A 12,955-nucleotide genomic window follows, 5' to 3' on the forward strand; every position below is an offset into this window, starting at 1 on the left:
GGAAGGATGGGCGGTAGTTGTGTTAGTGGTGCAGGACTCAATCTACGAGATTGGATTGTGTCTTGAGGCAATCTCTTGAGATATAAAAGAAAGAAGTGAGCAAAGAGACAGGGGGATCTCATACCACCAGGAAAGCAGTGCCAGGAGCAGAGCGTGTCCTTTGGACCCAGGGTTCCTGTGCAGAGAAGCTCCTAGTTCAGAGGAAGATTGATGAAAAGGCCAACAGAGAGAGAAAGCCTTCCCCTGGAGCTGACATCTTGAATTTAGACTTTTAGCATGCTTTACAGTGAAGAAGGAAACCCTGGTGGAGTAGTGGTTAAGAGCTGCAGCTGCCAACCAAAAGGTCATCAGTTTGAATCTACCAGGCCTTCCTTGGAAACTCTATGGGGCAGTTCTACTCTGTCCTATAGGGTCGTCGTGAGTCGGAATCAACTTGACGGCAACAGAACTGTGAAGAAATAAATTTCTCTTAGTTAAAATCATCCACCTGTGGTGTTTGTTATAGCAGCACTAGATAACTAAGACAGAATTTGGTACTAAGAGAGTAGGGTGCAGCTCTAACAGATACCTAAAACGTGGAAATGGTTTTGAAACTGTGAATGGCTAGAGGAACAGCATGGCAGAGGGCCAGCAGCAGCAGAGAACCTGCAGTGGCAGAGAAGCAGCAGTGACAGAGAACCAGCAGCAGCAAAACCAGGAGACCAGTGCCCGACAGCACTGGAGCTGACCCACAGAGTGAAAGAACTGAGTGCCTGTGCACAGGAGGCTTCCTGGCAGATGGGCTGCCTTCAAGCACTTATTGGTGGAGCTACAGAGCTTTGGAACACTTGCCCCAGCAGGGCAGATGCGGGTGTGAGGCCTGAGGAGCCAAGGCACCAAAAACCTGGAAACAGAAGCTAAAGAGACAAAGACCACAAGAAGCCGAGATGCCTCAGTCTCAAAAGGTATGGCCATGGCCTCAGGGGTTTCAAAGGGTGGAGCCATGGCCTCTGGTGTTTCTAAGTGTGGAGTCTCCAATCAACAATGACTAGGAGAATGGTGCGCCTAAAGCAGAGTTGCCATCCAAGTGGGCCTGGAAGGCGGAGTTGAGCCCAGGGCCGAGGGGCCTCCACTCAGAATCTGGAGAGGGTGGCCAATACCTAGAGTCTAGAGGACAGGGCCATTTGTGTAAATTGTCTCAGAGAACAGAGGATTATTTTGAAAGCCTTGAGGGCTAATATAATGTGTTCTGCAGACTTTCTTGGTGCCTGTTATCCCTTCTTTTCCCCCAGTTTTTCCCATTTGTAATGGAAATGTCTAGCTTGTGCCTGTTCTGCCATTGCACCCTTAGGAGCAGATAACTTGTATTCTAGATTTCACAGATTGAAGAGGAATTTTTGAATTTTGGAGTTGGAGTTAAGACTTTCGCTATGATATGATAGGGTGAATATGTTTTGCATGTTGCAGGGATGTGATTTTTGGGGGGCCAAAGGGTAGAATGTCATGGGTTGAATTATATCTCAAAAAAAATATGTGTATCAGCTTGGCTGGGCCATAATTCCCAGTATTGTGTGACTTTCCTACATGTTATAAATCCTGCCTCTATCATGTTAGTGACGAGGATGGACAGCAGTTGTTAGTGAGGCTGGACTCAATCTACAAGATTGGACTGTGTCTTGAGGCAATCTCTTGCAGAGAAGCTTCTAGTCCAGAGGAAAACTGATGAGAAGGCTGACCGAGAGAGAAAGCCTTCCCCTGGAGCTGGCACCTTGAATTTGGACTTTGAGCCTACTTTACTGTGAAGAAATAAATTTGTCTTTGTTAAAACCATCCACTTGTGGTATTTCTGTTACAGCAGCACTAGATAACTAAGACAGTCTTTATGTTATTCACTTCTACTTTTATGGTGTTTTGATCAGAGAAGTTGCTTTCTATTATTTTCATATTTTGGATTTTATTGATGGTTGCTTTGTGGCCTAAGATGTGGTCTATTTTGGAAAACATTCCATGTGCATTGGAAAAGAATCTATACTTTGCTACTGTTGGGTGTAGTATTCTATGTATATCTATTTGTTAAAGTTGGTTGATTTTGGCTTTTAGATCTTCTGTATCTTTGTTGAGTTTTTTTTCTACATGTTCTGTCCATTACTGAGAGTGGTGTGTTGAAGTCTCCAACTATTATTGTGGAACTCTCAATTCCTTTTTTCAGTGCTGTTAGCATTTGATTAATGTATTTTGGAGACCTGTCATTGGGTGCGTAGATATTTATTAAGGTTTTGTCTTCTTGGTGGATTGTCCCTTTAATCATTATATGATGTCCTTCCTTGTCCTTTATGGTTGATTTTACCATAAAGTCTATTTTACCTGAGATTAGTATTGTCACTCCTGCCCTTTTCTGGTTACTGTTTGCTTGATATATATTTTTACATGCTTTGATTTTCAATATATTTATGTTTTTGTGTCTGAGGTGTGTCTCTTGTAGACAGCATATTGATGGATCATGCTTCTTTATCCATTCTGCCACTCTCTGTCTCTTTACAGGTGCATTTTAGCCATTTACATTTAGTGTGATTATTGATAGGTATGAGTTTATTGCTGTCTTATTGTTGTGTTTTTTGTGGTAGTGCTCATGTGTTCTTTGTTCCTCTCACTTTCCTGTGCTGAGTTCCTTTTATTTGTAAATTTTCTTTTCTTTTCTCTGGTTATTACAGATTTTGTATTTACCGAGACTTTATGTTTTACTTTTTTATCCTGATGTGCGGGCTTGTTAACTTTCTTTGCGGTTGCCTTAAAATTTACTCTTATCTACCTAAGTTTGAACTAGTCTTTTATTACTTGATATCACCTTGACTTTCTCTCCATTTGAAAGTTCTATACCTACACTGTCTATTCCCTCTTTTATTGTTTTGATGTTATTATTTACATTTTTATGTCACTGTTTCCATTTTAATTCTTTTAACTTTGTTTTATTATTCAGAGTTCTTTACCTAGGTTGGCTTCTGGCTGATGCTGTTCTATGTCTTAGCATTGTCTTGATGTTGTTGGTTTTCTAACTGAAGGACTCCCTTTAATACTTCTTGTAAGTTTGGTTTGATTCTTATGAATTCTCTTAATTTCTGTTTATTTGGAAATGTCCTAATTTCACCATTGTATTTGAGAAAGAATTTTGCAGGATATATTATTCTTGGTTGACAGTTTTTTCCTTTCAAGGTTTTATATATGTCATCTGATTGCCTTCTTGCCTGCACAGTTTCTGCCAACTAATCAGAGCTTAGTCTTATTGTTTCCCCTTTGTAAGTGACTTTTTGTTTTTTTTTTTCACGCTGCACTCAGGATTCTTTGTCTTTGGTTTTGACAAGTGTGATTATATGTCTTGGTGACCATCTTTGGGTGTTCTATCCTATATGGGGTTCACTGAGCTTCTTGGTTGATCAGATTTTTGTCTTTCATTATATTAGGGAAATTTTCTACCAGCAAATCTTCAACAATCTTCTCTGTGTTTTTCATTTTCTTTCACTGTACATTTTTGCTCTTGATTGTGTCCCACATTAATTCTTCGGTTTTCTTCATTCTTTTATCTGATTTTTTTCTCAAACGAAATGGTGACCGTGGATTTGTCTTCCATTGTATGAAATTTGCTCCTAAAACCTTCTATTGAATGGTACATTTATGAAATTTTGCTGTTTATCTTTTTGGGTTTCTAATTATTTATTTTGACATTTTGTTCTTGTATTATTTTCCTGCATTCTTCTATTGCTTTGTCGGTGTTTTCCTTGATTTTGGCTATGTTTTTGATGATTTCTATTTTTTCCTTGGTTTTGATCTCTTAATTTCTTGGAGAGTGCTAAATTTTAATCTTTTGAATTCCATATCAGGTAGTTCCACTGCCTTTTCTTCTACTGGAAGGTCATCTGATTCTTTTCTGTTGGTCACTTGCTGGAGCCATCTTGTCCTGCTTTTTTATATGTTTTGATGTTGTCTGCTGTCTCCTAGACATTAAAGTTTTTTGTTTTAGTGGAACCATGCTCCATAGGGTTTTCAGTGGTTGATTTTTTTTATTGCGTTTTAAGTGAAAGTTTACAATTCAAGTCAGTCTCTCATACAAAAAACTTATATACACCTTGCTATATAACCCCAGCTGCTCTCCCCCTAATGTGACAGCACACTTCTTCTCTCTACCCTGTATTCCCTGTGTCCAGCCAGTTCCTGTCCCCTTCTGTAAGGTATTACTTTCTTATTTATTGTATGTTCATTTGTTTCATCCTGCTTCTTTGTTTAGTTTTGATATGGGCTAGACATGCTTTGCTGCTTGCTTGTCTGTGGTATGGTAGCTCTCACCACCTTATGCTGGTGGGCAGGCCAGCAGCAGGCAGGGTGAGCCTGCTTTGCTGTTCACTGGTTTGGCGAGGTGGCTGAAGGTGGATTGGGACTGTGCCGCCTGCCTCCTGATGTTCCAGCAGTGTGGGAGTGTTCACAGCCCCTCACCAGGTAGGTGGAGGTGTCAGATAGGGAGTGGTACGGGTTTGCTTCCCTCTGTTCAGCAGCTGATTGAGTGGTGGGTGGGGTGAGGCTGTGTGGGCCCACTGCAGTGGTAGACCTGATCCAGGAATGCTCTAGCCATGGTACACGGTGAGAGCCTGCAGGAAGGGGGTGTACAGGGCTAGGTGGAGGGAAAAAAGAAAAGAGAAAGAAAAAAAAGGGTAGCCAGCTGTTGGTGGTGGGTCAGATCTGGGGGCCAGTGGGAAGGGTGGGAGGTGGCTTACAAGGCTTAACGGGAGGTAGAAAGCAGTGGGTCGGTTGCTCTCTAGCTGCAGTGGTGTGGCATGGCTCAGCGGGAAGGGGCAGAAGTGGTGTACAGGGCTAGGTGGGAGGGAAAAAGGAAGAAAACGGTGTGGCAGGGGCTGGCGAGTGGGGGCGGGGAGGACCTGGGGTGGCAGCAGGACCTGTGGACTTGGGTTCTTTTTATTCTCTGCATCATTCACCCTTTTGGGCATCAGACAAATAAGAGTTATATCTAACCTGCTTTCATTTCCTTAAATGCTCTGAGTTCTTTCCTGCATCAGGACCTTTGGCTATGTTTGTTCCCTACACCAACTATCTTTTCTTCAACCCCATGCCCCTTTAACTACCGTGGTGTGGTGTAGTCTAGCAGGGACGTGTAGAGGGTTACATGGCTAGGTGGGAGTGAAAAAGAAAAGGAAAAAGGGGGAATAAAAATAAAAAACAGTGTGGTGGGAACTGGCAGGTGGGGGTGGGTGGGACCCAGGGCAGTGGCAGGCCAGTAGCTCTCTACTCACAGCCATGCAGTGAGGCCCAGTGGGAAGAGGTAGAGGTGGCATACAGGGCTAGGTAGGAGGGAAAAAGAAATGGAAGAAAAGGAAAAAAAGGCATGGTGGGAGCCAGCAGGTGGGGGCAGGGGTGGCTGGGCTGGTAGCTCTCTACCCAGCTGGTGTGGCAAAGCATGGTGGGAAAGGGTAGAGGTGGTGTACGGGGCTAGGTGGGGGGGAGAAAGAAAAGGGGGAAAAATGGCATGGCCAGAGTGGCAGGTGGGGGCAGGGCAGACCTGGGCCGGCAGTGAGATGGTTGCTCTCTAGCCAAGGTGGTGGAGTGTGGCCCATTGGAAAGGAGTGGAGGTGGCATAGTGGGCAGAAGGGTGAGGGGTGAGAAAGCGAGTTTCTCTGGTTACTGGGTGCTCTGTGCCCTGCTGGGAGCTTTGTGAATTTGCCTTCCTGTACTCCCTGTCCAGGGTCGTTACTGGCTGTGCTCCAAGATGGTGATACTGTGCTGTGTTAGTTGGCAGGAGACCTCCACTCCATATTGCTCCTTGTTCTCTGTTTTTCTTTGGTTTCTTTATCCTTTTGGTGTTTGATCTAGGTCTTTATCCCTTCATTTGATGTTTAGGGTTCCAGGATTGATGTCTGTATTGGTTTTTTGGGTCTTTGCTGTAGACGCCATGATGCATCTGTCTAGGATGCCATGTTGGCTTTGCCACCAGAAGTGATGTTTGAGCTGGGGGCTAAGTAATGAAGATTAGTTAACTAGGTAAAGGGGCATGGGGCTGAAGAAGAGATAGTTGGTGAAGGGACAGCATATGCAAAGGTCCTGATGCAGAAAGAACTTACAACATCTGAGGAAATGGAAGGAGGTTAGATTTGAACCCTTATCTGATGCCCAAAAGGGTGAATGAAGCAGAGAATAAAAAGAACCCAAATCCACAGGAGGCTGAGGGGTAGGCAGAGGCCAGAACAGGTAGGGCCTTAAAAGCCATGCTAAGGACTTTGGTCTTTATCCTATGAGCATTGGTGGTTTTTAAGCAGGGGGTTATATGATCTAACTTTATGTTTTGGAAGATTGTTCTGGCTGCTGGTGGTGAGTGGATTGAAAGATGGTGACCAGTTGTGAACAAGATGATAGCGGTGGTGGTAAAGGAGGAGACAGACAGAAATGCAGAGATGTGAGAGATTCAGGAGATTAAACTGTCAGAAATTTAGTGATAGATTAGATCTTAGAAGTGAGGGGGGAGATATCAAGGGTGACTCCCAGATTGCATAACTAAATGAGTGACTATGGCAACCATCACCAGGTATTCAGACACTCAGATCCCCCTTCAGAAGAGTCTGCTACAAGGCACATAGTTAGCAGACAGCCTCCAGCTGGTGCGCCATCAGGTTCCCTGCAGTGATCACACTCCTTGGGCTGCTCCTAGCCAATGAATGAGCATAGTGGGGGCACCAGAGCCTGGTCATTTCTGCCCAAGGTGGGACTCCTCTAACAGGCAATCTGTACTTTAGGGATTCCTGTTAGCCTGGCCAACACTTTCTCAGAACTGCGCTGCTGTCTGAAGCTCTTCCTGTCCTCCTTTCTTCCCACTCCTCTTTCACAGATGTCAGACCTGCATCACGGTCTCTCTGCTACTCCTGCTCCCTCTCCTCTTTATCTTTCACAGACTCCCCTCTCCACCAAACTCTTGCATATTAAATTCCATCATGGTGTTCACCCTAGGAGGATCCACACTAGTGCAATGATTGCCCTTCATTGGGATGGAGACCCTTGGAGGAGGACTGAGTTTGGGAGGTGAAGATCAGAAGTTCAATTCTGTACATGTTGGGTGAGGTGTCAGGTGGGCAGGGGACCTCCATGTCCACTTTCCCACTCATAAGATATGCTTGTGCTTTGGTACTAAGCTATTAACCATGTCTCCTATGTGAGTTAGGATCTGGTCTTGTTTTTAAAATGCTTGTTCTCTCTAGGAAAATACACCCTACCAATAGTAAAATATCCCTTAACTTCCTTGAAGAGGAGTCAACAGTCAAAAAGTAGAAAGGGAGTGAGCATTTGTTCCTGAACAATCACCTGTTGCCATCGAGTCAACTACAACTCAAAGTTTCCCTATAGGACAGAGTAGAATTGCCACATAGGGTTTCCAAGGCTGTAACTCTTTATAGAAAAGCAGACTGCCACATCTTTCTTCCACGGAGTGGCTGGTGGGTTCAAGCTGCCGACCTTTTGGTTAGCAGTCAAGTGCTTAACCACTGCACCACCAGGGCACCTTGAACAATCAAAACATAAATAATTTTGCTTCGAGGGGCCCTAGTTTTTCTGAGAAAAGGGAGTAGCCTTTTATAAGTGTTCATTAAGGAAAGGACTTACATGTGTGGCAGCACAGATGGAAATCTCTGTCATTCTGTGGTAAAAAGAAGCTAGCACTCCAAGAGACACTCTTATTCTGACTTCTGCCTTTCTGAGCAAAGGTGCCTTGGAGATCTGGGTGGCATGGGATGGCTCTGTCATTGAAATCTCAGTCACCACAGCCTGAGTGAATTGCTGGTGAGAGGGCACAGCTGTCAGGGTCCAACACTGGTTCATCCTACCGAAGCAGGCTTGAACACAAATCATGACTCTTATATGAGTATTTGAACATTGTGTTCTCTCACAGGTCAAACAAAACGTTTCCTTCACTAACCGCAGATCCCAGATAGCCCATGCCCATCTCATCTGGAGGCTGATCAGTAGGTAAGTTTACATGTTTTGTTACCAGCTTTTCAGAAGCCCAGATGCCATTAGTCTGCTGGGACTGAAAAAAGAGAAAGAAGTTAAGTGTAAGCTTCATGAAGTATGTTTTCCTGAGGGCTGTGTCTCCCATTAAAGGATTAAATAGTGAAAGTATTTGTTAAATTAAAAAACAAAAAACAAATGTAAAGTGAGTATACTATTTAAATACCTTGGGGGTAATAATAAGACCTATCTTTTCCCACAAAGGTAGTTACAATTTCTCTCATAGAGCCAGACAGAATATGTTAAGTACTAAATTATTAGTAGAGTCAATAATTACATTAGGGAGGCCAGGAAGAGGAAAAAGAATAGCAATATTATTATCTACATACATTTAGCACTGCTAAACCCTTTACATGTATGATCTAATTCAATGCTTACAAAAAACCAGTGAGATAGATAATGGATTTTACAGATGAGGAAACTGAGGCTCAGAAGAGTTAAGTGCCTTGTCCAAGGCTATAGAACTAGTAAGTAAAGAAGCCTACTTTTAGACTGTACCCTAACTACTTCAGATCTGGGTACTTAGTCACTAAGCTGTGCTCCTAGGAAGAAATGTGCTTGAGGTAAACCTTGAAAATAGGTAGAAAGATGAAGGCAAGGGTGTCAAGGAGAAACAGAAAACTGGAACTGTGTCATATCAGGAGTTGAAATGCATTAAAATATGTGAAGGTTTGAGAACAGATTGGAGGAATTTAAAAATACTGAAAAGTACACAGGAGAAAATAATTTCTTTGTTCTCAGAAATTAACTACTAGTCATTTTACTTACAGTTTTATTTTTTGACCAAAAAATCACTTTGAAACTGAAACATGGTTATTGTGAACAATTCAAACACTATAAAGTACAATGATGAATGCTTTAAAAGCTTCCCCAAATTTTACTGTCCAGAAATTATTACTATTAACATTAGGAAAACATTATTTGAGGCATCTTTCTGTACATTTATACAGATAGAAGGATGGTTGGCTAGGAGAAAAATGTTATCTCAGTGTAGTTTTCATTTACATTTCTCTTATTAGGAGACAGACAATTTTCTCATATGTTTAAGAGTCATCTGTACTTCAATTTCTGTGTCCTATTTATATCTCTTGCCCAATTTTCTATTGGGGTTGTTAGTTTTTATATATTTGGAGAAAGTATTTTTATAATAGCTAAATTAGCTCTTTGTTATATGAGTTCCTTAATCAACTTGATTTCATTTGCAAACAATTTTTTTTCAGGGAGGTTCACAGATGCCTTATTCCTTGAGTTACTTAATGTTTAAGAATATTTATTGCCCTTGAACAGTTCGTAAAAATTAAAACCATTGTTTTCTGGTCTTGAATGATAGTGTGGAGACATCTAAGGGCAACCTGATTCTTTTCCTCTTTGTTGGCGTTTGCTTTTTCTGCCTGGGATGGTGTCATGGATTGCATTGTGTCCCCAAAAGTGTGTGTATCAATTTGGCTGGCCCATGATTCCCAGTATTATGTGACTGTCTACCATTTTGTCATCTGATATGATTTTCCTGTGTTTTAAATTCTGCCTCTATGACGTTACTGAGGCAGGATGGGTGGTGGTTGTGTTGATGAGGCAGGACTCAATCTACGGGATTGGATTGTATCTTGAGCCACTTTCTTTTGGGATATAAAAGAGAGAAGTGACCAGAGAGACAGGGGACTTCATACCACCAAGAAAGCAGTGCTGGGACCGCAGCATCCTTTGGACCTGGGGTTCCTGTGTGGAGAAGCTCCTAGTCCAGGGGAAGAGTGATGAGAAGGACCTTCCTCCAGGGCCAACCGAGAGAGAAAGCCTTCCCTCGGAGCTGACGCCCTGAATTTGGACTTTTAGCCTACTTTACTGTGAGGAAATAAACTTCTGTTTGTTAAAGCCATCCACTTGTGGTATTTCTATTATAGCAGCACTAGATAACTAAGATAGATGGCTTAAGAACTCTTTCATTATCAAAGTTTTGATAGCTTAATTAGAATGTTATTTGGTATTGAAGATCCCATGTCAAATTATATTGGAACATGGCATACTCATTAGGCTAGCAATTTCTTTTTTTCCTCATTTCAGGGAAATTCCCTTGTAGTATATCTGTGATACTGTATTCTCTACTTTAGGGAGATAAAATCTTATACTGGATCATTGCCTTGCTTATCTATTCGTTTTTTTTCTAATTGTTTTAATTTTGGGGGGCTTCACTTGCATCCACTATGAGTTACACCGTCAGTAGGATGATTTTCAGAGTGTTTTTTGTTGTTGTTTCTTATTTGTTAGTTCTGTAATGAGCTGATTCCATCAATTCCTTTCCTTACGTTTACAATCTCCCTTTTAGTTCATGCATTTTCTTATTGTTTTATATAGTAAGTAGAACTATTTACTTTCCTTTTTTGAGACTGGCTGCCTTTTCTATGCTGTTTGTGTGCTTATTTATTGTGTACTGTAGTATATTTGCTGAGTCATGTCTTCATCTTGCCCATGTTTGTGTGGAGGAAGCTTTGTCCACATATTTCATTTGCTCTGATATAAAGTGGGGGAATTCTTGCTTATCTGTCCACTATGTGAGAGGCTGGTTTATTTTTTCTTTTGCTAAGGTGTCAACCCCCCACGTGTCTGTCAGTTTGTCATACTGTGGGGGCTTGTGTGTTGCTGTGACGCTGGAAGCTATGCCACCAGTATTCAGATACCAGCAGGGTCACCCATGGAGGACAGGTTTCAGCTGAGCTTCCAGACTAAGACAGACTAGGAAGAAGGACCCAGCAGTCTACTTCTGAAAGCATTAGCCAGTGAAAACCTTATGAATAGCAGCGGAACATTGTCTGATATAGTGCTGGAAGATGACTCCCCAGGTTGGAAGGCACGCAAAAGATGACTGGGGAAGAGCTGCATCCTCAAAGTAGAGGCGACCTTAATGATATGGATGGAGTAAAGCTTTCGGGACCTTCATTTGCAGATGTAGCACAACTCAAAATGAGAAGAAACAGCTGCAAACATCCATTAATAATCGGAACCCAGAATGTATGAAGTATGAATCTAGGAAAATTGGAAATCATCAAAAATGAAATGGAACGCATAAACATCGATATCCTAGGCATTAGTGAGCTGAAATGGACTGGCATTGGCCATTTTGAATCGGACAGTCATACAGTCTACTATGCTGGGAATGACAACTTGAAGAGGAATGGTGTTGCATTCATTGTCAAAAAGAACGTTTCAAGATCTATCCTGAAGTACAACGCTATCAGTGATAGGATAATATCCACACACCTATGAGGAAGACCAGTTAATACAACTATTATTCAAATTTACGCACCAACCACTAGGGCCAAAGATGAAGAAATAGAAGATTTTTATCAGCTGCTGCAGTCTGAAATTGATCGAACGTGCAATCAAGATGCATTGATAATTACTGGCAATTGGAATCCGAAAGTTGGAAACAAAGAAGACGGATCAGTAGTTGGACAATATGGCCTTGGTGATAGAAACAATGCCAGATATCGAATGACAGAATTTTGCAAGACCAACGACTTCTTCATTGCAAATACCTTCTTTCACCAACATAAACGGCGACTATACACATGGACCTCGCCAGATGGAACACACAGAAATCAAATGAACTACATCTGTGGAAAGAGACAATGGAAAAGCTCAATATCATCAGTCAGAACAAGGCCAGGGGCCAGCTGTGGAACAGACCATCAATTGCTCATCAAGCTGAAACTGAAGAAAATCAGAGCAAGTCCATGAGAGCCAAAATATGACTTTGAGTATATCTCACCTGAATTTAGAGACCATCTGAAGAAGAGATTTGACGCATTGAGCACTAGTGACCGAAGACCAGACGAGTTGTGGAATGACATCAAGGACATCATCCATGAAGAAAGCAAGAGGTCACTGAAAAGACAGGAAAGAAAGAAAAGACCAAGATGGATGTCAGAGGAGACTCTGAAACTTGCTCTTGAGCGTCGAGCAGCTAAAGCAAAAGGAAGAATTGGTGAAGTAAAAGAACTGAACAGAAGATTTCAAAGGGCCTCTCGAGAAGACAACGTAAAGTATTATAATGACATGTGCAAAGAGCTGGAGATGGAAAACCAAAAGGGAAGAACACGCTCAGCGTTTCTCAAGCTGAAAGAACTGAAGAAAAAATTCAAGCCTCAAGTTGCAATAGTGAAGGATTCCATGGGGAAAATATTAAACGACCCAGGAAGCATCAAAAGAAGATGGAGGGAATACACAGTCATTATACCAAAAAGAATTAGTCAATATTCAACCATTTCAAGAGGTGGCATATGATCAGGAACCAATGGTACTGAAGGAAGAAGTCCAAGCTGCTCTGAAGGCATTGGAGAAAAACAACGTTCCAGGAATTGACGGAATATCAATTGAGATGTTTCAACAAACAGATGCAGTGCTGAAGGTGCTCACTCGTCTATGCCAAGAAATATGGAAGACAGCTTCCTGGCCAACTGACTGGAAGAGATCCATATTCATGCCTATTCCCAAGAAAGGTGATCCAACCGAATGTGGAAATTATAGAACAATATCATTAATATCACATGCAAGCAAAATTTTGCTGAAGATCATTCAAAAATGGCTGCCGCAGTGTATTGACTGGGAACTGCCAGAAATTCAGGCCAGTTTCAGAAGAGGACGTGGAACCAGGGATATCACTGCTGATGTCAGATGGATCCTGGCTGAAAGCAGAGAATACCAGAAAGATGTTTACCTGTGTTTTATTGACCATGCAAAGGCATTCAACTGTGTGGATCATAACAAACTATGGATGACATTGAGAAGAATGGGAATTCCAGAACACTTAATTGTGCTCATGAGGAACCTTTACATAGATCAAGAGGCAGTTGTTCAGACAGAACAAGTGGATACTGATGGGTTTAAAGTCAGGAAAGGTGTGCGTCAGGGTTCTATCCTTTCACCA

The 12,955-nt window shown here is 42.0% G+C and overlaps 1 protein-coding gene across 3 annotated transcripts in view; it reads left to right on the plus strand.

Annotated features, from left to right (window-relative positions):
* The window catches only part of P4HA2 (prolyl 4-hydroxylase subunit alpha 2), a 287,775-nt gene that overhangs the window by 31,762 nt on the left and 243,058 nt on the right, over nt 1-12,955 (plus strand). For all 3 annotated transcript variants that reach the window (XM_049872799.1, XM_049872788.1, XM_049872698.1), the window contains exon 2: nt 7,916-7,992. The gene's annotated coding sequence lies outside the window, so the exon portion shown is untranslated. The remainder of the gene's footprint in view (nt 1-7,915; nt 7,993-12,955) is intronic.

This window comes from Elephas maximus, chromosome 2 (genome assembly GCF_024166365.1).
Source record: "Elephas maximus indicus isolate mEleMax1 chromosome 2, mEleMax1 primary haplotype, whole genome shotgun sequence".
NCBI classification, from domain to species: Eukaryota; Metazoa; Chordata; class Mammalia; order Proboscidea; family Elephantidae; genus Elephas; species Elephas maximus.